The sequence below is a fragment of the Coloeus monedula genome (assembly GCF_965178545.1).
Source record: "Coloeus monedula genome assembly, chromosome: 1".
Taxonomy (NCBI): Eukaryota; Metazoa; Chordata; class Aves; order Passeriformes; family Corvidae; genus Coloeus; species Coloeus monedula.
Genome location: NC_138781.1, coordinates 109,352,654 through 109,376,576, shown reverse-complemented (window position 1 = coordinate 109,376,576; position 23,923 = coordinate 109,352,654).

The window sequence follows — 23,923 nt, the reverse complement described above, 5'->3', positions numbered from 1 at the left end:
TTTAAATCAGACTGTAGGCTCATACCAATTTACAGTTTCTGTAGGAATTGAAGGTGAATTGCAATAGCTCAATACATACGTGGTTTTGCTGCAGTCAAATACCTACCTAACATTCACTAGAAATAGCACAGAGCGGACTCAAACTCTTATCCCTGAATTAAAGAACCTTCTTTGAGCCATTTTAGCATTTCACAAGGGATGCTTTAAAACATTTTACTGTTTCTCAAACTATTTTTTTTTCTGTTTTCTCTTAGGTTACATTTTATAGATATTTGTTACTAAGAACTTTGTCCTACTTTCAATTTATAAATTACATGCCCTTCATCAAAAAAACCAACAAATTGAAACCTTTATCTCTGACAATAAAGTGACAAAATTGAACTTAGGATGAATCAGAAATATTAATTTATTGAGCTTATTGATCAAATGAGAAAGTTAAAGAAATAAGTAAGCACCCCTTGGATTGTATTCTCCTGGTCTCATTTTAGGCAGCTGTTTTGAAAAGGAGCAGATGATAATGTCAACAAGACTCATGCAAGAAATCTTTTTTTTTCTGAAAGAAGATATACATATGTCTTTTGTATCGCACAAGGAAATTAAGATATGGTACATTTTAGTTGGCAGAAAATTTGCAGGGAATAGAAAGCACAGGTGTTATAGTACTGTGAGCCAAATATGGAAAAAGCAAAAACTAAAGTCAGAGGAGAATAGCAGAAAGAAATCCTGAGACACTTTTCAAACAACTGGATGTCCCACACTTAAAGAAAAATGCAATTTCACTAGACACATTGACATGAAACAACATTTCTTCCCATACAAAAGCAGAAGGAACTGTGAGGCTGAGGGCTAATTCGCATACACTGAAAAATGCTGACGTATTAAGGACAACATACAGCTAAGCACAGACTCTCCTGAAACAGTTTTGACCTCCTCTATGAAGAATTGCTGAGAGAATTGTGGTTGTTCAGCAGTGCCTGTAGTGACAGGATAAAGGGCAACAGTCTTAAACTGAAAAATGGTAGATTTAAATCAGACATGAGGAAGACATTTTTTATGATGAGGGTGGTGAGACTGTGGAATAAGGTGCACATAGAAGTTGTGGATGCCCTGTTGTAGATGTGTCATGATTTGTGGGTGTGCCATGATTTTGGAGCAAGATGCCTCTTTGCATGCTTAGCCCTAGACCTATGTTTTTCCCATGGTAGCTGTTATTACTCATGACTGAAGACAGGATATGGCATAGGCAGCTAAATGGACTTTAAACTATATTCTTAGCAATGTCAAGCCCCAGTTCTATCAGACTGAACCATTCAGTGCCATTAAAGACCACCATACCCACCATATTCCTCTCAGATTGCCAGAGCAAAGTCAACTTTCTGTTGCAATAAAACAACTCGATCTGCATGATGAAAGAGACAGAAATTCCTTTAACAACTCTATTATTGAACACCTCATACCATGAAACCATACCTTCAAAATTCACCAGCAACCAAAAGGCAAATGTCAGACAGCAGGAAACCAGGGGAGAAGTGTGGCTGCACAAGTGTCCTCAGAGGTCAAAAAAATAAACCTACAGTACACAGGACAGGCTGAAAAGGCAGCAATGGCATTTCAGGCAAGGAAATTGCCTGCTGTTTGTTCTCCCTGCATTCAGAAAAATGTGCTTTCTGTATCCTCTTTGCTAATAAACAGAAGATCATTAAAGTGATAGTTGACTCTCATAATCCATTTCACCTCCAAGCAGAAGCTTGGCAAGGGTCCAAGTACTTCCCTGAGTAATTTTGCCATCAGGCAGCAGAACTTTCCAGAACATGATGTATGATTCAGATAGAGTGTTCCACTAGAAGGAAGGCATAAAAAAAGAGCAAACAATCACACAGCAAAGTAAATGAATAAAACCAAATAAATAATCAGCATATTTTTAATTTTCTGGTTTTCCTTCTCATTTTAGACTTGTGGTTTTCAGTGGTGCTCCATGCTTCAAACCTTTATCAGGAGAGTACAGTTCTTCCTATAGTAAATAGCCTGCTGAAAAGAAACTATTTTTTATTAGTGTTATTTCCCAGACTTCCTTGGATTTGTCCATGGAGTGAGCATCCAAGGATCTCATGTTTAAAAAGCCTCGGAAAACAGAAAACTGGTTGACTGACTTCCATCAGGCAGCAAATTATCAGGGACTGCAAACCAGCTAAGACTACACAATTTATCTCAATTTATTTTGCTAAGATTTAATTCTGTCACTTTTCAGATTTGTTGTTCAAGTGCTGATAGAAAAGCCCACAGGCAAAGCAGAACACACAATTCTGCCAGTTTTGTTCCGTCACAATTATCTAATCAAATCTTTGTTCACTCATTCATCAATATCTTTCATCTTGTAATGAAGGCACTGCTAAAACAGTACACCCAGAAGTTTCCTCATCCTACCTCCTATTAAAAAAACTCAACAACCTACCAAGATTGCTGGTTTGAAATCTGGGTGTGTCAGAAGAAAAACTGCAGTACAGTGAAGACAAGATCAAACTGCTCATTTTTTACATAAGATTGATTAAGTACCCTATAAAATGCTTATTTTTAGAAAAGAATTCCTAGCAAGGACTTCAAACATCAAAATATGGATTTTTTTTGTCTGATATGCAAAACATATCCTGCATATAAATACAACTTGGGCACATTAGAATACCCTTAGAAACAATAAACTCATGCACTACCATCCATAACAGAAGTATACAACACTCATGAGAATATATACTGTTACAAGCTTTCTGGAAGGGACTTGCAGATTCAGAACTATTACACAGGCGAAAAATTATGAAAGTTTCTCATCTCCAAGCACCTGACCCTAACTGGGATATTAAACTCTGGATTTCAAAGTGATAAAAAATAAACCCTATGGGAGGATTATGATGCACTGTGTGAAGAGAATAAAAGCTGTATCAGCTACTGCAGGAAAAAAAAAGAAGAATGCAAGAAAGTGGTTTGTCTTTGACAAACTTTGGAGTACATTCTTCTATGAGCTTTCTACCAATGCATAACTGCGTAGATACATTGGTTCAGCATGAAAATGACACTAACACAGGTAATAAAAAATTTGCTCCCATTCACATCAACAGCAACTTGGGGAATAAAGTGCAATTCACCAGAATTATAGGACCAATCTGACTCCTTGAAAAAACCTATTTTATCTGTAAAACCAAAAGCATTGTACTCTGATGTTCCCATAGGACAGAATATGTAGCACAGATATTAAATCTGTGCATTGTTGTAGCTCTCAATACAGACCGCTGTCTTAAAGATCCTTAAACATATCAATATAAAGTATTTTTATCTATTTCTTAGACGTGGTAGCATACAAAGATAAAAAGGGAAAACAACAGTCCTAATTTAAAAAGTAAAGAAATGAAAAATATGTATCAAAATGGTGATAAGTGGCATATATTCAAGAAACAGTGACTGAACCCTCCAAATAGGCTGAACCCTCCAAAACTGGTAACTTAAATATCATAACAGAGGACAAGAACACATGAAAGAGTTTAAGAATAGGGGAGGGATGAAATTCAGGACTTCATTAGATCATGTTCTTATGCTATGTGTTTTTCTAAACTAAATGAAATTTTTCTACAGCTTTATGTTTATACATGAACCCAATTCATTTTCATAATGAGAACCAGAGGAAATAAAGAGATGAGTTCTTTATTAAAATTTACAGCTACAGACAGGACCTCTGTCACACCACCTGCACTGCTGATTAGTAGGAATGAGCCCTGGCCCAAAGAAAAAAATGCCTCAAGAAATGTTTACACTGCGTATGCGACAGAAAAATCTTGCAAGGATCCTTAAGAGAAAAAGTGCTGCCACTGATTTGGCAGCAGCTTTGAGCAGCCTGGTCCAGCAGAAGATGCCTCTGCCCATAGCAAGTGGGGTGGAACTAGATGATTTTCAAGGTCCCTTCCAACCCAAAACATTCTATGATTCCGTGATTTTAATTTAAGAACAGTCTACTTTTATACACTTTAAGGACAAGTAACGGTGCTGTGTCATGGACACGAGTAGCTACTTCTAATGCTAGGAGAGAGTACATGCTTTCCAGAAAGCTTGGGGTCTGAGGAGACTGGGTCTGAGGAAGCTTTCCCCTTGCCTTGTGCACTCCCTATTGCAGATGGGGGAGCACAAAACTCATTTTCATCAGGATATGACATCAGTGCTCTAAAAGAGCACTTACCAGAGCTCTTCTGGGGCATTTCCTTCAGTCACACTCCAAGTGTTCCACTCTGATGTTACTTGCTGAGCAAAGGCAATCTGTCTCTCCCAGAGCTCATTCAGACCAACAAGAGCAAAGCAGACAACAGGACACTGTCTTGGGGTGACTTTATGATGTGTATCCCATATCACTGCCCTATGCCCAGAAATTAATTTTGTGCCTTCCTATGTCTTTAAACTGAGACTGAAAGGGGGAAGAGAAAAACTGAGGGAACTCTTCAAAGCAGTTTGTTTTCAAGAACACAGATAAAAAAACCCCTCTGCGTTCTGCCGCGGAAAGAGAGAGGAGCAGGAGGAAGCACTGCTTGCTTTCCAGCCAGCTTTCAGCTTTCTTTTTCTCTGGAGGGAGACGGAGAGTTGAACTTTTGTTTTCCTGGGACTTCGTTTTTTTCCCCTTCTTCTTTTTTGACCTGTTTCAACATCAGAACACATCGGGACTTTTTCCACCAAGGTGGAGGCCCTGGAGGAGGGCCCACCCCGTCCCAGCTCCGAGAAGGAGGGGAGAGGCTACCTACGGAAGGACTCTAAATTTTCCCAGGTTTTCTGTCCACAGCAAGAGGTTTTATTATTTAGCATTATTATCCTTTCTCTGTGTGTTTGTTAAATAAATAGTTTTATCTCTTTCACTTTCCTTCGAGGAAAATTTCTTTTTTTCCCGAACCTGGTGGGGGAGGGCTGGTTGTAACCTGCGTTCTATCAGAGGATATTTTCCTCCAAATTTGTCCAAACTGGCACAGACACTCTAAAGTGCTCCTTCTCCAAAAAGCTGAGCTTCAGCCCCAAGCAATATTAATTTTCATCTGGGTTGGACATACCAGGACAAAAGACATACCACAGGTGCGGATGGAGGCAGGCAGAGGTCAGCCACCACAAACAAGGTCTGTGTAGATCTGCTAACATAGCACAGATTTTCAGACAGGAAGGGTGATGGGGAGGTGGAATACATCCCTTCAGCCCCAGCAGGGCTTCTCATACTGTAGCTTATGAGTACCAGATGTGAGGCTCAATTCACTTAATATTCAGTACTATTTCTTTTTCCACAGAGGGACCTTTTATTATTATTATTATTTAAGAGTAGAAAAGAAATACATATGTAAAGAGCAGAGGCAGTAATAGTAAAAAATTAGACATCAGAATATTTTAAAATTCTCACAGAATTTGTAATTTATATGAAGTTTTTTTGTCTTTAATTCCAGAACAAAAGAAAATTAAATCAAAGTGGTTTTCAGTTCTACATTTTGAAACCAGAATACTTTACTCAATAATTTCTTTTGCTTCCTTATTATTTTTTTTTGCCTACCATTTCTGACACCTGTACTGGTTAAGCACTTGAAAGCAAGCACAAAACCACTCATAGTATTTAAAAGGTTTTCATGAGTATTTTCCAGTGTTTCTCATTGCAGTTTTAAATTTATGTCATTATTTCCAGGTCAACAGTACAACTGCATGGACAAGGAGAACAGTGGTTACTGTGCTGTGTGACAGCCATGCTTTTTTTCTTGCTACAATGAAACATTTAAATCCTATTATATTAGAGAGAAGGCAATGTGAAGGGAAATTAGATTGAACCTGTAAAAGCCAGATGGCCTTCTTCCTAAATTATAAGATCACAAGGAACATCTAACTCAGGCGGTAGTGGATAGGTATTGCTAGCAGGGGCCACAGCCCTCCACAAATAGGTACTGAACAGCTTTCACTGCTCTTCCCTAAGCCAGCCAGCCTTACGAAAACAGGTTGTGGTTGAAGGATTTGGCCAAAAACTTTCCTCCTAAGTTTTCAGACTTCATCCTTGATCTACAACAACTTAAGGTGTCTCATAATATCTCTATACAAGTGAGAATGACAACTGAATTGTCTCTCTAGGACTTTTCCAAAATTTTGCATGCAAAGCCATGCACCAGCAGAGGGGAGTCAGTGACTGCTTGCATGTAGGAGGTCTTTTCCACATTTGTAGCAGCAGCTGCCTATAGAAGAGTTCAGGGGAACTAAACTGATCTGACTCCCTGCCTTTCCACATCTTTGCTGGACTTGCACTGCCTCAACTCCCCAGCCAAAGCTCCACTTCTGAAACTTCAATGAGTAGTCAAAGGATTGCTGCTATTTGAACAAGGGTGAGAGTGCACCTGAAATTGGTGAACGTTAAAATTGAAGGAAATGGTGACAGTGTAATAGCACTAAAAGGGATAGAAAGTGAAGAAATTACTTTGTAAAGCTATTCAATATGAAGTATGTATGATTCTTAAAGCATCACCCCAGTCCTTCCCCATACTATCAAAGGTCTTATCCTGCAGCAGCTGAACAAGATGCTCAAGGAAAGACAAAACACAACCTGGAAAAATACTGGCATTACTAACAAGTGAATTCAGTCACTTCTGGACTCAAGAATGGTAAGACACAGAAGAAAAAAGTTTATGAATGCCCTTAAAAACTACAGACTTAAGAGCAACCTAGCAACCCTCTAAGTTTTATGTGATAGAAGTTATATGTGTATTTTATGATAGAGGTAAATTTTGAGAAGAAATGCAAAGAAGAGTAAGATTCATGAATGAAATATAACATTCCAAACATTATACATCTAGCAGCAACTCCTCTTGTAAACTGCAGAAACCCCAGTGTAAAATGATACAAGAAAACCCTTAAATCAGTAAAAATTAACATTTTTTTGAGCATGCATGAAAGGCACAGAAAAGTTAGGTCATGCTTGACTTCAGCTATGGCAGCAGCAAATAAGATGATCAGCAAAAACTTAAAGAGTCAGAATGAGAAATGAGCCAGAATTGCCATGTGCTGAAGGAAGCAAAAGACCCTGGCAGATGAAAAACCAGAGGTTTGTTGCCTTTAAAAAATATTGTATTAGTAACTGCTGTATTTGGTTCCACAGAGTTTAAAAGGATTTTAAATATGTAACACCTCTTTGTATTATATAGTTAAAGAAGTGTTTACGTTAATATAGAAGGGTTCTGCCCTGAGACATTGCTCCCCCTAAAGTGCCAATGTAGATTCTCACTTCCATATTGGAGAAGTTACTTCTGGGAACACAGTTTCCAAAATCATGGAATCTTAGAATCATTTAGGTTGGAAAAGACTGTCAGGTCCAACCGTTAACCTAGGACTTCCAAGTCCACCATTAACCACATCCCCGAGTGCCATATTTACACATCTTTTAAATACTTCCAGGGATGGAGACTCAACCATTCCCTGAGGAGCCCATTACAGTGCTTGACAACCCTTCTGATAAAGAACATTTTCCTAAAATCTAATCCAAACCTTCCTTGGCACAACTTGAGGCCATTTCCTCTTGTCCTATCCCTTGTTTATCTTGGAGAAGAGATCAACCTCCAGCTCACTACATCCTCCTTTCAGGTAGTAGTAGAGAGCAATAAGGTCTCCCCCTGACCCTTCCTTCCTCCAGGTTAAACAACCCCCATTCCCTCAGTCACTCCTCGTAAGACTTATTCTCCAGATCCTTCACAGCTTGGCTGTTCTTTAGACACACTCCAGCACCTCAATGTCTTTTCTTATGTAGGATGCAAGACATCCCAATAGCTGGGCAACCAGATGACAATTCTCAATGTTGAAATTTAAGGTTCTGACTACATATACAATTTTTTAACAAAAATAATCTATGGATTCATAATGCTGCCATTGTACCAGTGTTTTTTAGATAGAAAATGTGCCAGTATCCCATTTTGAGTTAGGCTTCAACCAATTTACTGCACATTTAATATTTAAACAAAAGTTATTTTTATGTATTTCAGTGAGCTTTTGTTTTCTGGGGCAGACTGCTTGAAATTCACAGGTTTCCAGACCAAACCTGGAAGATAATGCAGATGACATCTACAAATACAGTAATTTTATGTGACTCTTACATGAGAAAAATGTGTTCATTACAGTAAATTCCAAAAATTACTTCTTTAATTTTCAGCCTTACCCATCTAGTTCTCATTCACAAACAAACTGAATATTTGCACTGTGGGATTAACATAACCTACTGTCACAAGGGTCCTTTTTAAGAAACAATGTGAAAACATTAAGATTACTAAGATACACATAATTCTTACAGGTTTAGAGACTCTTTTCCTTCTTTCTGACATACACTTATTTTCATTCCAAGAAATATCAAATACACACCAAATTATTCATGACCTTCACTCACTGATTTTAAGCCATGTAAGTAGAGAAAAACAAGGGTACTGACATGGAATGACACTCATGACTTAGCGGAACATCAGCACACGGCTTTTTACATTTACAAGGCCTAAGAAAGAGGGATTGCTATGTAAGAACAAATTTTCTTCATTTGCTGACAATGAAAGCACTAAACCTTGGAGACTGACTATTTATTTTAATAAATATTCCTGATAAGGGTTTATGTCAATCAATGTTCAGACCACATTACCTTAGCTGTGATCTTACCATTCTCATTTTGAGTGAGGATCTGGGGTGTTTTTTTTATTTTTCCAGATCCTAGAATCTCTGATTTTCTTTAGGAAATGGGCTATCCCAATCTGTTTTCAGTTTGCAAAGGCGAGTCTCCAAGTTTCCAGGCAATATATTGAATAACTGCTACCTAAATTGTATTAATATACTTAAATGAACCTTACTTATTCCGTCCTTACACACTTAATGACTCCAAACAATTTGCTTTATCCACAAGTTCTTAGAGGACAAGAGATCGCCATCCTGATGTGTAAAAATTCAAGCAAGGCAGACTGGAAAACAATATGACTGAGCTAGGATCTGGCACTCACAATGAGGAGTAAGAAGGCAATGCACAGCCAGAGGAAGCAGGGGCAGGTGACCTGAGTAGAGTACAGGGATATGGTTCAGAAGTGTAGGAATGGGATCAGGAAAGCTAGGGCACAGATGGAATGGACTTGGCAAGGGAAGTGAAGAATAACAAGAAGGGAATTTATAATACATAGGTCAAAAAAGAAAAGCCAAGGAGAGTGTGTCTCCTGTTAAATGAGCAGGGGGAACTGGTGACTATGGATATGGAGAAGTCTGAGGACTCTACCTTATTTTTCACTGGCATCACGTTTCCCATATCTCTTAAGTCCCTGAAACTCTAGGTAGGGCTTGGGGGAGCGAAGTCTTTCCCACTCTATCTGAAGAGCAGGTTTGGGAGTACTTGATGAAACTGAATATCTACAAATCTAAGTGGCCTGATGAGATGCATCCCAGGGTTCTGAAGGAACTGGGTGATGTTGCTGCCAAGCCACTCTCCATCATGTTTGAAAAGTCAAGGTAGTTAGGCAAAGTCCCCAGTCACTGGAAAAAGGGAAACATTACTCCTGTTTTTAAAAACGGGAGAAAAGAAGACCTGGGGAAATACAGGCCAGTGAACCTCACCTCTGTGCATGGGAAGATCACGGAGCAGATACTCATGGAAGCAATGCTAAAGCACATGCAAGACAAGGAGGCAATTGAAGTCAGCCGGCATGGCTTCACTAAGGGCAAATTGTGCTTGACCAGCCTGGTGGCCTTCTATGATGGAGTGACTGCAATGGTCAACAAGGGAAGACTGATCGATGCCATCTACCTAGCCTTCTGTAAGGCTTTTGACACAGTGCCACATGACATCCTTATTTCCAAATTGGAGAGACATGGATTTGAAGGGTGGACTATTCAGTGGATAGGGAATTGGTTGGACGGATGCAGCCAGGGAGTTACGGTCAATGGCTCTACATCCAGATGGAGTCCAGTGACAAGTGGTGTCTCTCAGGGCTTTGTGCTGGGACTGATGCTCTTCAATATCTTTGTCAGTGACACACAGAGTGGGATCGAGTGCACCCTCAGCAAGTTTTCAGCTGGCACCAAGCTGAGTGGTGTGGTTGGCACAGTGGAGGGATGGGATGCCATCCAGAGGCACTTGGACAAGCTTGAGAACCTCATGAAGTTCAAAAAGTCCAAGAGAAAGGTCCTGCACATGGTTCAGGACAATCCCAGACACGAGCACAGACTGGGAGAAGAACTCATTAAGAGCAGCCCTGCAGAAAAGGGCTTGGGGGGTTCTTGTGGATGAAAAGTTGGGCATGGGCCGACAGTATGCACTCAACAGCCCAGAAACCCAACTGCATCCTGGGCTGCTTCAAAAGCAGCATGGCTAGCAGTTGAGGGAGGTGATTCTGCCCCTCTACTCTGATCTTGTGAGACCCCAACTGAAGTACTGTGTCCAGCCCCGGAGTCCTCAGCATGAGAAAGATGTGTACTTGTTGTAGAGGGTCTAGAGAAGAGTCACAAAGGTTATCAGAGGTCTGGAGCACCTCTCCCATAAAGACAGGCTGAGAGACTTTGGGTTGTTCAGCCTGGAGAAGAGAAGGGTTTGTGGACACATTATTGTGACATTCCAGTACTTTAAGGAGGCGTAAAAAAGGGGGAGATGGTGATTAAACAAGGGGTATGGTTTTAAACTAAAATAAAGGAAATTTATACTAGATATTAGGAAGAAATTCTTTATTGTTAGGGTAATGGAGCACTAGAAGAGGTTGCCAAAAGTTGTCCAAGTGTTCAAGGTCAGGTTGGATGGGAACCTGAGCAACCTTATCTAGCAGGTGACATCCCTGCCCACGGCAAGGTGGGTTTTGGAGCTAGATGATCCTTAGGGTCCCTTCCAACCTAAATCATTCTATGATTCTCTGATTCTATGATTCTACTGAGAGGTGTCTCTGCCCATGGCAGGGGAGGGTTGGGACTAGATGATCTTTAAGGTCCCTTCCAACCCTTAACATTCTATTATTTTTTGTTAGTATATCATAACGATATATATGATATGATATGATATGATATGATATGATATGATATGATATGATAGTATATCATGCTTATCAAACTTGACAAACAACACACTTCTCAAATGAACGTAAGTTGATTGCCTAGTGAGGACAAAAAGTTATAAAACATGTTAATCAGGCAAGATGCTTTCTTTTTTTTAGCTTTCCTACCTCTCCAGAGCTTTCCTAGTTCTCAGTCTATGGCAGTATGGTATCACTCCCCCAGCTCTATTTTCACTGACTGTGTATTCCAGGTTATATTTTTCAATGCATAGTAATCTGAAGTTGCAAAACAACATTATTAATGAATAATTACTCTTTTTAGAAGTTTTTATCTAATACTTTCATAATTGATTAATCACAACATAGATTCTACTGTGAAGTGGAAACGAATGAGCTGTGCTTTGAAAAAGCTCTCTACATCCATATAAAACAAGACAGTCTTTGCTTGTACAAACTTTCTTGCTTATTAACTTGCACAGCACATGCATAAACATTCTTGCTCTGCATGATTCAATGACTCTGAATTTTAATAGTCCCTTTAGGTAGAACCACTGTAGAGAAAATGATTTAAGAAGCAAAATAAAAGTCAGTGAACAGTGATAGAACTCGAGGAATTACAGCTGATATTTCAACTGAAGGATTTTTTCATAAACATGCAATGTATCAAGACTGTATGCATTCAATCAAGAATTTATTCTTGATACAAAGTCTACAAAACATCTGCCCAAAATTAAAGCAGTACCTTCAAGTATTTGTGCCTTTCCAAAGACACTAACAAAACAACAGTAACAATTTACTTGGAATCTACATTTACAGTTGCTAGAAGGCTTTACTCTGCAAGCAAACATTATCAAACCGTCAAATTAATTCCTTGAAGACCATCAAAGACTATCATTAACTGCACGAAACAGTTAAAAGCAGATTCTTATCTTCTGTGGGAATGGTGCAGCCAAACAATAAAGGCGATACATTTAATCCCTAACATGACAGAACATTGATATGAAAAGGCTCTGTGTGACTTTCACTCCTCAGTTTATTCCCTGTTGCTATCCTGTAATTATTTTCACTTTTTTATTAACACATTCACTAAGTATGCATTTAACTTGGGACTTGTGAAATGGCTAAATATAGTTGCAGGCATGTTGACTGGTTGCATGTTGCAGAAGTGTGACATTTGGTATCCAAACTGTGATAATATGGAAAATAGAGAGAAGAGAATGATTAGAAAAGATTAGGCACTGCAACCTAAATAGGACACTACACATAACACACCTGTATACATTAAAGGTATACATTAGATAGTATGTATAAATCCTTTTTTCTTGCCTCTCTGCTAGTTAGAAGGTTACAAAACAATCTATGCTTGAGTTGTTACAAAATACATAGAAACAAAACAAACACCGAGTTAAAAATGAAAAAGTAGGATGCCTTTACTTATGCACAAATGGGTTTTTCTGGATTGTTGGTCAAAAATTATAATAATTATTAATTTTGCACAGACTGAAAAGGTGTCCTAGTTTTTAGGCCCAAATTACAAGTTGTTCTATATTCATAACCAATACACAACTGCTTTAGTATGTTTTCACATAGGTTCCACTCTATAATGAAAAGACAAAAAGCACCAGTAAGAAAAATCCCAGTATAAAATATTAATAATGAAAACCTAGCTCTACAGAATATATTTTCCAAACAGAAGTAGTCTTCACATGCCTTGGTTTTTCTAGTATGAAACTCCAGAAAATAAAAGAATCTGCTAAATGGAAGTCAAGTGAACTTCATGCCCCAGCACAGCCTCCTGCCCAGCACCTTCCAGATCCATTCCAAGGCCTATGAAGCACTTCGATCCCACATCAGCAGTAGTTTGACTAATATAGTCTGTCAAGTTATGTAATTTTCAGAACAAATAATATATCACATATTTGGTAGCAATATTTCCTCCTGTAAGTTGAAGTGGTCTGCAAACACAAATATTATGAAAAATGCGTATAATAGTTTTTTAGTCTGAGATTACATAGCAATAATGTAAAAGGTGAAATTTTGTATTACTTTATATTAGTAATTAAAAAAGGGGTGATTACTGGAAGAGTGTACTCTGCATTGCAGGTTCTTAGGACTATTAATACTATGTGTTAAGAAATAGTTCACTGCACTTCAGAAAACTACCAGACTTGCACTTCTGTATAGTAAATTGCCTTTTAAGAAGGAGGATTTTTAAAGAAAGATCTGGTAGTCTTTTTACCTTGCTGAAGTCCAGCTATTCCTGTATTATAACTAAATTTACTCTTGCTAAACAGGTAATGTGGGCTTCCCCTTAAAATCTGTTTTCTGCCATAAAAAGGCAACCCTGAATTCTGTTATGTAACAGGCTGAAGCAATGGCAAAAGCTCTGGTCTTCTGCAAACCCATTTCTCCTGTCCCTATAATCAAGGACAGGCGATTCTCTTGCTGCTAGGTCTGGCTACAGGATAAATTTCGTAAGCCAGATAATCCTTTTCTAGGGAAAGAATCATCCCTACTGGGATGAAGTGAAAAGAGAGTAGGAAAAAGTATTTGCTGCCAGACACAAGCAGTTCAAGGAGTCTCTCCTGAGACTGGTAGCACTTTGTCCATAGTCCTTAGCTCCTGAAAATGAAGGAGGATGGAAAGCAGAAGCATAATAGGTAAATGGGGTCTTTCAGGCCAAGGGGAAAGTACATAAGTAAAATGCCTACCAAACACCTTCCTCTTCTCAAAAGCATAAAATCACACACTGAGGAGGTACCTCAATGAAGAAAAACCGCTTGTTTAAACCACACAGAGGAGAAAGAAGACATATGAAGAATACTTTGTAGATGCTGTCATTTAATGTCACAAACCAGGGTTTGCAGATGTGCACCATATATTACAGTACAAGCCTTCGAGTACTTTGCATGGACTAAAAAAGGTTTTGAGAAATATGACTGACTGTGAAAAAATTAAATATTCTTAATATTTCTATTCTAAAGAACATGAGTAGTGTAAAACATTGATACTGTGGATCTGACTGGCTTTTTTAACTTCTGTTTTGAGAACAACCAAAGGGAATGAAAGACGATTTTCTCCTACTGAGGTAAACTGCTTTCAGGTGGATTCTTGTGAGGTTGTATTTCTTTATTCATTCAAGAATAAATGGATGAAAATATTACATAATGTAACTCATATTGGAAAGCCACACACAACCAAAAAATAAGTTCTGTGCTTAACCAAATGTTCTTATTTCTGCTCTACAAAAAACCAGCCTACTATTGAATAACAGTAATTTAAAAGACTCTCATTCATTAAAAAAAAAAAAAATTAAAAAATCAATCACCTGATCTCAGCCTGATGCCAGTGATTCCTCTAGCATTGGAGAGAGTGGCACATCTAGAGGTGGGAGTAAGGTAATCTGTCCTCATCATTTAGGGATTTAGTCAAAAACATTTTTTTTTGCTGCTATTTCCACAGCCTAGGAGAGACCCCAGGCAACTATCTAGACTAAACCACTAATTTTGGATAGGTTACCTTGGGTGACATTTACTCATCCTTAGCACCCTGACTAATGCCACTTGTGAAAAGGATTTGAGAATGTGAATTGAGAATGAAAACTAAATCATGAAAGTCATTAAAGAGTATCTATAAGGCAGCAAAATAAACTTGTGACTGCTATTAAATAGTCATTTCAGAATTGGTGCAATAGGTAGTGCCATCACATTTGAACAAAAAAGGTAGCTCATTTACAGGAAAAGATAACATATGCATAGAAGAAAAATACTTAAAGGAGGGATTATTATGCAGCCATCACTACAATTTCTTGGTAGCACATAATTTAAATTGTGACAAAATTAACAACATGCTGTAGTAAGCAATAACATTTGTCAATTACATTTCTAGCCCAATTTAATACTCATTCATGCTTAGATAAATAGATGATCCTTAGCTATCCAAAGAAAAATAATTTCTGAGTTAACACCCTTCCCAGTGAGTAGACATCTCTGCCAGCCTTTACATTACCCCCAAGCAGAAGGTCAGCTAACACACCTGAAAACAAAAATTGCAACATTAGCGTTGACACAATCTATTTGAGGGCTAAGTGATGATGGCAGGTGAGAATTAATGGCGCTCGGCAATAGATTTCCCAGAGAATCCCACTCCCTGTAGAGAGAGCTTTCTTTGGTTTTATCAAATAAATTACTTCCTCAGCCATGAGCCCACAGTACAGCATGAGAGACAAGCATGCCAATGGAAATCAGCAATAGCAGAAACACAGTATTAATTGAGTGCTGTCAAACATCTGGATTTAATGGCAACAGTGCAAGCAATTAAAGGCTATTAGTAGCCCATAAGTCTTCCCATTTCCCAGAGGTGTTTCAAACACTGCAGACTCCACTCTTAGCTGTTAACAGAGACACTGATCACTCAAGCTTTGTCACCTGCAACAAAACTGCCTTACTGAGACACCTACTGTCCCTCTAAAATTGCCATAAACAGTACATGTCGCCTTGAAGATCCGTCCACTTTCAGGACCCTCACATCATTCCTCACACTCGAAAGTGTAACTACTTTGTGTAATTACTTACCACTGAGTTGGAAGACGTTACTAAGGTACCTTGGTCAGACTTTTACTACTCTGTAAGGGTGAATTTATCTTTTGTATTTTGCACAGTGCAGGTTTCATACCTGCAACACTGAACAAAAAAGATTATCTGAATCAGATGTTTTATTGTGTTATTGCTGAGTTTTTATAATTAACCAATTGAACAGGTTCTGCACCAAAATAACACATTATTTTCCTAGCTATAATAAGATTTTTTTATGATTAAAAAAGGAATATATATCAATATAGCTACAGAGATTTAGGGATCTAAATAATATTTATTCAGTCCCGTATATGGAAGTCTTATCTTTCATAGATTTTGGTGAAGTCAGGAAGATTACAAAAAACTGCAGGGCAAACTTTTGAAGAGATTAAGAGAATTCATCTAAGTTTAATCAGGATTTGCCAGAATAATATTTGATGTATAAATAATTCAAGTTTGAAAAATATGCCAGAAATTTGCATTCTGTTTCCGTGTAAGAAGACAACACATCATTCATGCCTCATGTATCTTCCCTTGTTTTAGTACTGCTATAGCTATGAATAAGGCCATAAGATAATATTATGCATTTAGAAGGGTAACCAATACTAGTAATATTTCAAAGTCAGAAATTTTTCCTCCTTCTGCACAGAGGTCCAGCTGCTCAGCACAAGATATTTTGTAAAGTTAGAAAAGAATACCATATCATATCTTGGTAAAAAACAAAGCTTTAAATTTATTCAAGATTTCCTCACAGAAAATAAATAGGTTTTTATTTCTCAAACATATATGAAACAAACAGTCTGGCAGACTGTGTAGCAATACAATTTATCAGTAACTGTAATGATACAAATTACTCCACTGAGCCATTTCAGTCATTCTAACCAAGAAGGACTTCTGCTGAAATACCAAAATTGTTACGAACAACCACAACATAACAATAGTTTGCATATAATTAGTAAATCAAATGGAACTGCATTGGAGACAGAACAGGAAAGCAGTTGTCTACTGATTCAATAAACTGCATTTGTCATTCTCGATTTGTTTTACATTTGGATTTTAGTTACTAATCAAACACTTAATCTAAGCTGAAACCAGATAATTCAATTTATGCCAGGTATGTGTTTCCAGAAAGTAATCAGTCTGGAAGGTCACACAGGAAGGGCTAATGCAGCTGCCCAGATGCAGCTCTGGTGAAACCAGGCTGCCATCCCTGTGCCAGCTGCAGGGCTGTGCCCTGCTCTCAGAACCCCTGTGGGAAGTGCCACCAGGTGGAGGAACTCCTCCCTAAGTGGCAGAGTTTTGGGAGGAACAGAACAGGTTGTTGCCCAGGGCTCTGTGTTGGGGCCAGTCCTGTTTACTACCTTTATCAATGTTCTGTACAAGGTGACCAAGTGCACCCTCAGTCAGTTTGGAGATGACAACAAGTTAGGTGAGAATGTTGATCTGTTGAAGGGCAGGAAGGCTTGGAAGAAGGATCTGGACTGGCTGGATCAATAGGTTGAGGCCAATTGGATGAGGTTCAACAAGACCAAGTGCTGGATCCAGCACCTGGGTCACAACAATGCCACACAATGGGGCAGGGCAGCTGGAAAGCTGCCTGGTGGAAAAGGACCTGGAGGTGCTGGTCGGCAGCAGCTGAACATGAGTCAGTGTGGACCAGGTGGCCAAGAATCCTGGATTGTATCAGAAATAGTGTGGCCAGCAGGACTAGGGAGGGAATAATACTCCTGTTCTCAGCACTTCGAGGCCACGTTTCGAAACCCGTCTTCAGTTCTGGGTGCCTCACTACAAGAAGGACACAGATGCTGGAGCGTGTCTGGAGAAGGGTGACAGAGCTGGCAAAGGGTCTGGAGCACAAAGCTTATGAGGAACAGCTGAGGAAGTTGGAGGTGTTTAGCCTGCAGAAAAGGAGGTTGAGGGCAGACCTTTTTGCTCTTTTTAAGTACCTGAAAGGAGGTTGTAATGAGGTGAAAATCAGTTTCTTCTCCTTACGGACATGCGACATGGCCAGAGGAAATGGCCTCAAGTTGTGCCAGGGGAAGTTTAGATTTGATAACAGGAAAAATTTCTTCACGGGAAAGATTGTCAAGCATTGGTACAGGCTCCCAGGGAAGTGGTTGAGTCCCCAGTCCTGGAGGTTTTTAAAAGATGTGTGGATGCGGCACTCAAGGATGTGGTTTAGAGGTGGACTTGGTAGTACTGGGTTAATAGTTGGACTCAAGATCTTTTGAAACCTAAACAATGCAATGGGCCTTTGATAACTTCTTTAAATATAAGGAAACCACTGAGAAAGTAAATGCAATCAAAACAAAATACCCATACAGAGCCGTATATATAATGACATGTGCTTAATACAACAAACATTTAATTCAGAATTTAAGAGCTAAAAATTGTTGGTATTATTGATTTTTTTTCTTGTTCCCTGACAGCTAACCAATTACTCAGAGAAGACACACTACATGCACACAATCTTACATAGTATCCTGTGCAGTAAAGATTAGTAATTGAAAATAAAAAACTCACCATGTTGTTGAATGCTACAGTGGTCAGGCAGTTCAGGATGAATAAATTCTTGTAATAGAAGAATATCAGGATGCCGCAATTATTTTCTGTTTTCTCAGATACTCAGGCTATTGACATGTCAACAAGAGGTCAATGTACTATCCAAACAGTCTCAAGGTATTAATTTGTCTAAACCTAAACCAGATGCTCTCTCAAATAAGGTAATTCCTGAAACCATGTATGCCCTGTTACATCTGGTGCATCATGCTTTCCCCACAGCACAGGCTTCTTTGCTTATTGTTGCTCTAAGACACTAACGCTTGTCATGACATGGAAAGAAATCTGACTGGTGTCAGCAAATATCAAAGAGTCAAAGCCAGATCAGAAATCTTGCTGCAGGACAAAGTTCATCCTTGTTACAAATTTCCACTAAGGATGATCCTACATTGGTCCAATGGCATCTGCACGGAAGTGCTGTGTTTAGTATCACATCCTGCTTATTTTCTGTGAATTAAAATACCTGCATCCCCTACAAAGCTGCTTAGATATATCCCTCTTATATGGGATTGCTTCTGATCTTATATATAAGAAGGTCTGTAGTTCAAGTCTCATTTTGACGCAGTGGGGATACGTCTTTCTTGATGTCATACTGCCTTCATGCTGCCTTCAGTCCTGCCTAGCATTATTTTGCTTTTGGACAGAGTCCACATTGTACATGAAAGAAAATATGTTTTGACCTAATCAGTCCATTTTGTACCTCATGGAACAGCTGTGTTCCATGAGGAGATGGAACATATGTCCTCAAGGAGATGAGGCAATACACTGAGTTACACTTTCAAATTGAATAGATAGATAGAAAAATTACATGTATTTGTTATTTTTACAAAATGCTTGGGGAAACTAGTTATACACATATGCATAAACATGCATATATCATGTAATATGAAGAAGGGGGATATAACAATTACATCCTGTTCAAGAATTTCTCAAACTCACTTGGCCAAATCAAGAAGTGAACTTAGTATATCAGAAAGCAGCGTAACTCAATTTTTACTGTGTTAAAAACCTAATTTTAGTAAGGTCTACCCATCATAAAGCAGTGCACCCTCCAGACCAGAGGGCATTTTCATGCAGTGCTCTGAAGCTAAAATCATAGCAGCCTCATAGGAAAGCATGACACTTCTCTGAGGCACAGGAGCAAATTAGAGTATATAATTTGAATAGCTGCATTATGAAGCTATTGATGTTAACAAGGCCATATATTACTTTTTGGATCACTTATGCTACATTGTTACTTGCACACTTACAGAAACCAAAAATCCCAATCTGCTAACATTGCACTTTCATTTTCCCACTCATTAACAAAAAAGAATCCAATTCTTGGACACTGGGCACCTTTACCTCAAGTACCTGCCTAGATTCTTGATCTTCAAAATATAATGTATTTTAAAGTTGGCTTAATTTTAATTTTTCTTCCCTCATTGGATATCACAATCAATGCTCTTTCTTTTGAACTTCAATAAGCTTTGCAAAGAAGACACACAGCAGCTGCCGTCAGTGATTTGTCTAAAGTACATATTACTTTATCCCACTGTTGGACTTGATAGATCACATGGAACATCTACATGATAAAGATGAGAAATGCAGCAATCTCATCTATATAATTTGTATTGTGGTAATATGTATTTCGTAAAGATGACAAATAGGTTTTATATACCGATACAGCCTGAACAGTATTATAACCCTCTTGTCTTACTGATGTCTCGGATAAACAGATTTCCAAAATATCTATGCAAGATCAACCACTATATAGACATTTATCTTTGTATTTTATATTCAACTCAATTCACTTTTATACAAATTATGTCCATTTATATTCTGAGTTCGTAACACTGGGCTGACATAGGACTGTTTTCTTATACAACACAAGGTAAGTTTAAAAGACTGTTAAGAGGGACACACAAGTTCTAACATTAAGTGTTAATAAGCATAAGCAGACTACTTATTTTTCTACATTAATTGTTTCCATGTTGTTAAAAAAAAAAAAAATAGAGTAAAGAAAAAGCCCCAAACCCTCAATATTCTAGGTTACTACTCTGTACTTAGTGTTTATCAGATGGAATTTGGATTTCTGGAGTCTCATAAAACTCAGCTGTGTGAGTAAGCAAAATTCAGGATAGAATTCGGCTCTGGTTCAAGGAATACAGTGATCTTCCTCACTCATGGGTGAGCTTTACTTTGCTCTCTGTGATCATCCTATTGCAGATAATAGATCTTAAAAGTAATACTAGAACATTGGCTTGCAAGTAATACTTGCACTGATAACAGATCCAGTTTATAGGACAGGTGTATTCTAGCCACGCAGACCCAGAGAAGTGAAGCGTAAAAAAGAAAGAAAATGGATCATTTCTGCAGTCAGAACTGCAGTGTCCAGTGACAGCAAAATTACTGCTTGTACTGGTGCATGACTGGATGCTTAACACATTGATATAGCCTCTAATTCAACGTAACTCTCACAAAGGTAACATTGAGCCAGCCAGACACACTCATCTAAGATCCAAGTTTTCCTGGTGAGAGACAAAGGTCTGAAGTGAATTCTTTATACAGACAATACTATAGAAAACTGAAAAATTGCTCAGCTAATATATTTACCTAGTCATATTTCAGGACCTCCTCTGGTCAATGTACCCAGATCACAGAGCAGGTCCTGAAATATGACCGACCATTTCTGCTTTGGCAATAAAATCAGTTGCTGAAAGCCCAAGAGACACAGAGCTGTTCCTTTGGTGCCATATTCATGCCATCTCTGCACACAGGCCTGCTCTTTCAATCTTTTCCCTACCAGCAGCAAAATGGAGGTGAAATAATATTCTACTGCAACACGAGTGAATCACAGTCACCGTATTGAACAGGTAGGGTGTAAGTACTTCAACAGCAATGTCAAGTAGCTCCTATTAGATCAGAACACTTTTTTACTGCTCTCACATACAAATAAACAAACACACTGACTCTGTGAATAAAAGGCCACTGGGACAGTGGAGCCTAACCTGCTGTGTAACATTACAGAAAATGTCTGATACTACTTCACAGTGCCTTCCGTCAAGTCCTACTTCTGAATCAGATGCAGCACACTGCTTTTAGCTCTGCTGCATTTCTAGAGGAACCCAAAAGATCTTGGAGAATTTAATGAGTACATTTCAAGGATGTTTGAGCATCTAATTCCCTAAATTGCTTCAGCAGTCCTAGACTTAATTCCAAATGAAATCTTGTAAGTTACAAGAATTCACAACAGTGCTTGGTAAATTGTTCCGATGTGTATTTACTTCTGCTTAAAAATATGCACTTTGTTTCCATTTTGAGGTTTAACTTCCACGTACTGGACCTTTTTTGTCATACTTGTGAGTCTTAGAAGTTCAATATTTTGTTGCCATCCACAGAGAGAAAAGTTTTCCGACTCCACCCCCTCCCCCAGTATTGATCAAGCCAGCCATTATTTTTAGTCTTATTTGAACCAATCTTGTGGTTTCTCCCAAAGTCTCTCCAATTTTCAACAACTTCTTCAAGCATGAGTACCTTAACCCAGTATTTGCTGCAGTGGCCATGTTTGGAAAAGAAAGGTGGCCTTCATGTATTAATAAGCCTGAGTAGTGCCTTAACCTGCCACCTGCAGAATCCTATTACAGCTGGTAATGTACCACGTATCATGCCCAGTTTCAAACCACGACACCCTCAAAAACCTTTTCAGAATTTTGATTTATGGGATCACATCCCTATTTTGGGATATTTATTCCTTTATTCTGGTACTGCCTAATTCTTAACCAAAACATTTTTTTATCTTTATATCAATACAGGACATACAGATTCACCCAACACATTTAAGCAACTTATCCTCCTCAATATTTATCAATTCACCAATTTCTGAACTATTATCAGACTTCACTTTGGATGACTTTATATTTTTTTTTCACTCCTTAAAATTGTCCTGATTTCCAGGATTTGCAAGATTTGAATTTTAGTTGTTGAAATAACTTCCTAGGCAGATTATAAAAATGAGGTGCAAATTATTTCATTGTGCTGATTTTTAACACTGAGATATTTCTCCTAATTTCTAAAAATAACAACAATGTGATGAAATTTCTAGCCTACTTAAACTTCATCAATGTGCTCAGATAAATTCATGCTTTAAGAGCAAGGGCATTTCAGAAAGCTTCAATAATATGCTTACACATTTTGTTCTTGATGAACGATAGCTTTTTAGACCGTTGTTTTGTTTTCCTTTGGTCTTAAGAACACAATCAATACACCCAAACACGACTGTGGTCTCTCTCAAGCATACAAGTCCAGAGTACTAGAATTCTTTTCCATGGCCCAGCTGTGACACGCTACTATACTGTCCCTTCCCCAAATCATTAGACAGTTTTTTTAAACTGTGTCTGCAGCATGCAGAATGTAGCTGAAAGAACTGGCAAGAAAAGGGAGTAAAACAAAAAGTAAGTAGAAACTATACAATAGAAATAAAACAGATTGTATCAACAGTTTAAAACAACAGTCATATGGCAGAGTTTCATATAAAATAAAGCTTTCAGAAGACCATAATTTTGTATTACCTATGAGCTGGAAGAGGCTACTAATGTACCTTGGCCACACTTCCACTATCCAGTAAGGACAAATTTATCTTTTTATTTTGCACAGTGCCAGTTCCAACCCTGCAACACTGAACTAAGAGGATTATCTGAATCATATTTTTTTATTATGTTTTTGTTGTAGCTGTTATAATCATATAAAAATACAAAGGAAGACCATATAAGGACAGACGTGCTTCCTATAACCTTCCCAGGGTGAGGATAAACGTGCAGTCCCTGATTGCATGAAGCCACCAGGAGATGGTGAGATACTTATCATTGTGCCTGTGTCTACTTACGGTGTGCACTGCAAACCAAAGAAAGGCATCCTTCCCTGCATCGGCAGCCGAAAACTGTGACCGATAGGTAAAGTTCTGTAAAGGGAAGGCCTGGTAAAATCATGGCTCTGGCCTGTTACTTAGCCTAAGTAGAAATGGACTGTGGGAGAGTGACTCAGCTAGAAAAGAGGAAGCGAGGCATGCTGTGTGAATGCCTCGTGCTCGCACCACGGTGTATGGTGGTTGGTTAAATTGGGTTTGTTGTGCCTTAGAACTATGTAACCTAACAACCGACTAATGGCACGAAATGGCCGGGTGTTTTGCAAAAAAAGTTCCTCCTTTGCACCTGCCTGGGGACTCCTCACTGTTCCCTAGCGTGACATAAAACCAGTGCCAGTTCCACACATTGGTTTGTTTCTAACACAAGTAAGTTATTTCAGGGATATGATTTTATACCAAGGGAGGAAATTTGATTTCCCACCGTGCCCAACTTGAATTTTTTTACTGGAACAGAATGATGGCAATACAAGAAATATTCTATTTCTCAGAGTTAATGGTGTCATTACTTTTTGTCCCGCCATAAAAGCTTCTTACAGGCATCCACTTCCAGTAGTGTGCAAGTCCAAAAATAGCCATTCTGTGTGAATTCAAAGGCTCATTGAGCCACGGGCATAAACCACAGTGGCAGTAGATGCCTAAAGAAAAGCATGGAAAAGCATAAGAAGGTTGAATAATTCTGGTATTTCCTGAGCTAGGATTGACCTCTTCTGAGAGACCTTAAAAGAATGTTACCTATACTGTCCTTGCCTCAGGGATGCTCTCACATGCAGCTCTATTTTGGCTGTGACTTTCACTTGAGGAAAAGAAAGTCACAAGGACAGGTATTTTAAAATTAAAGCATGATTTAGCATTCC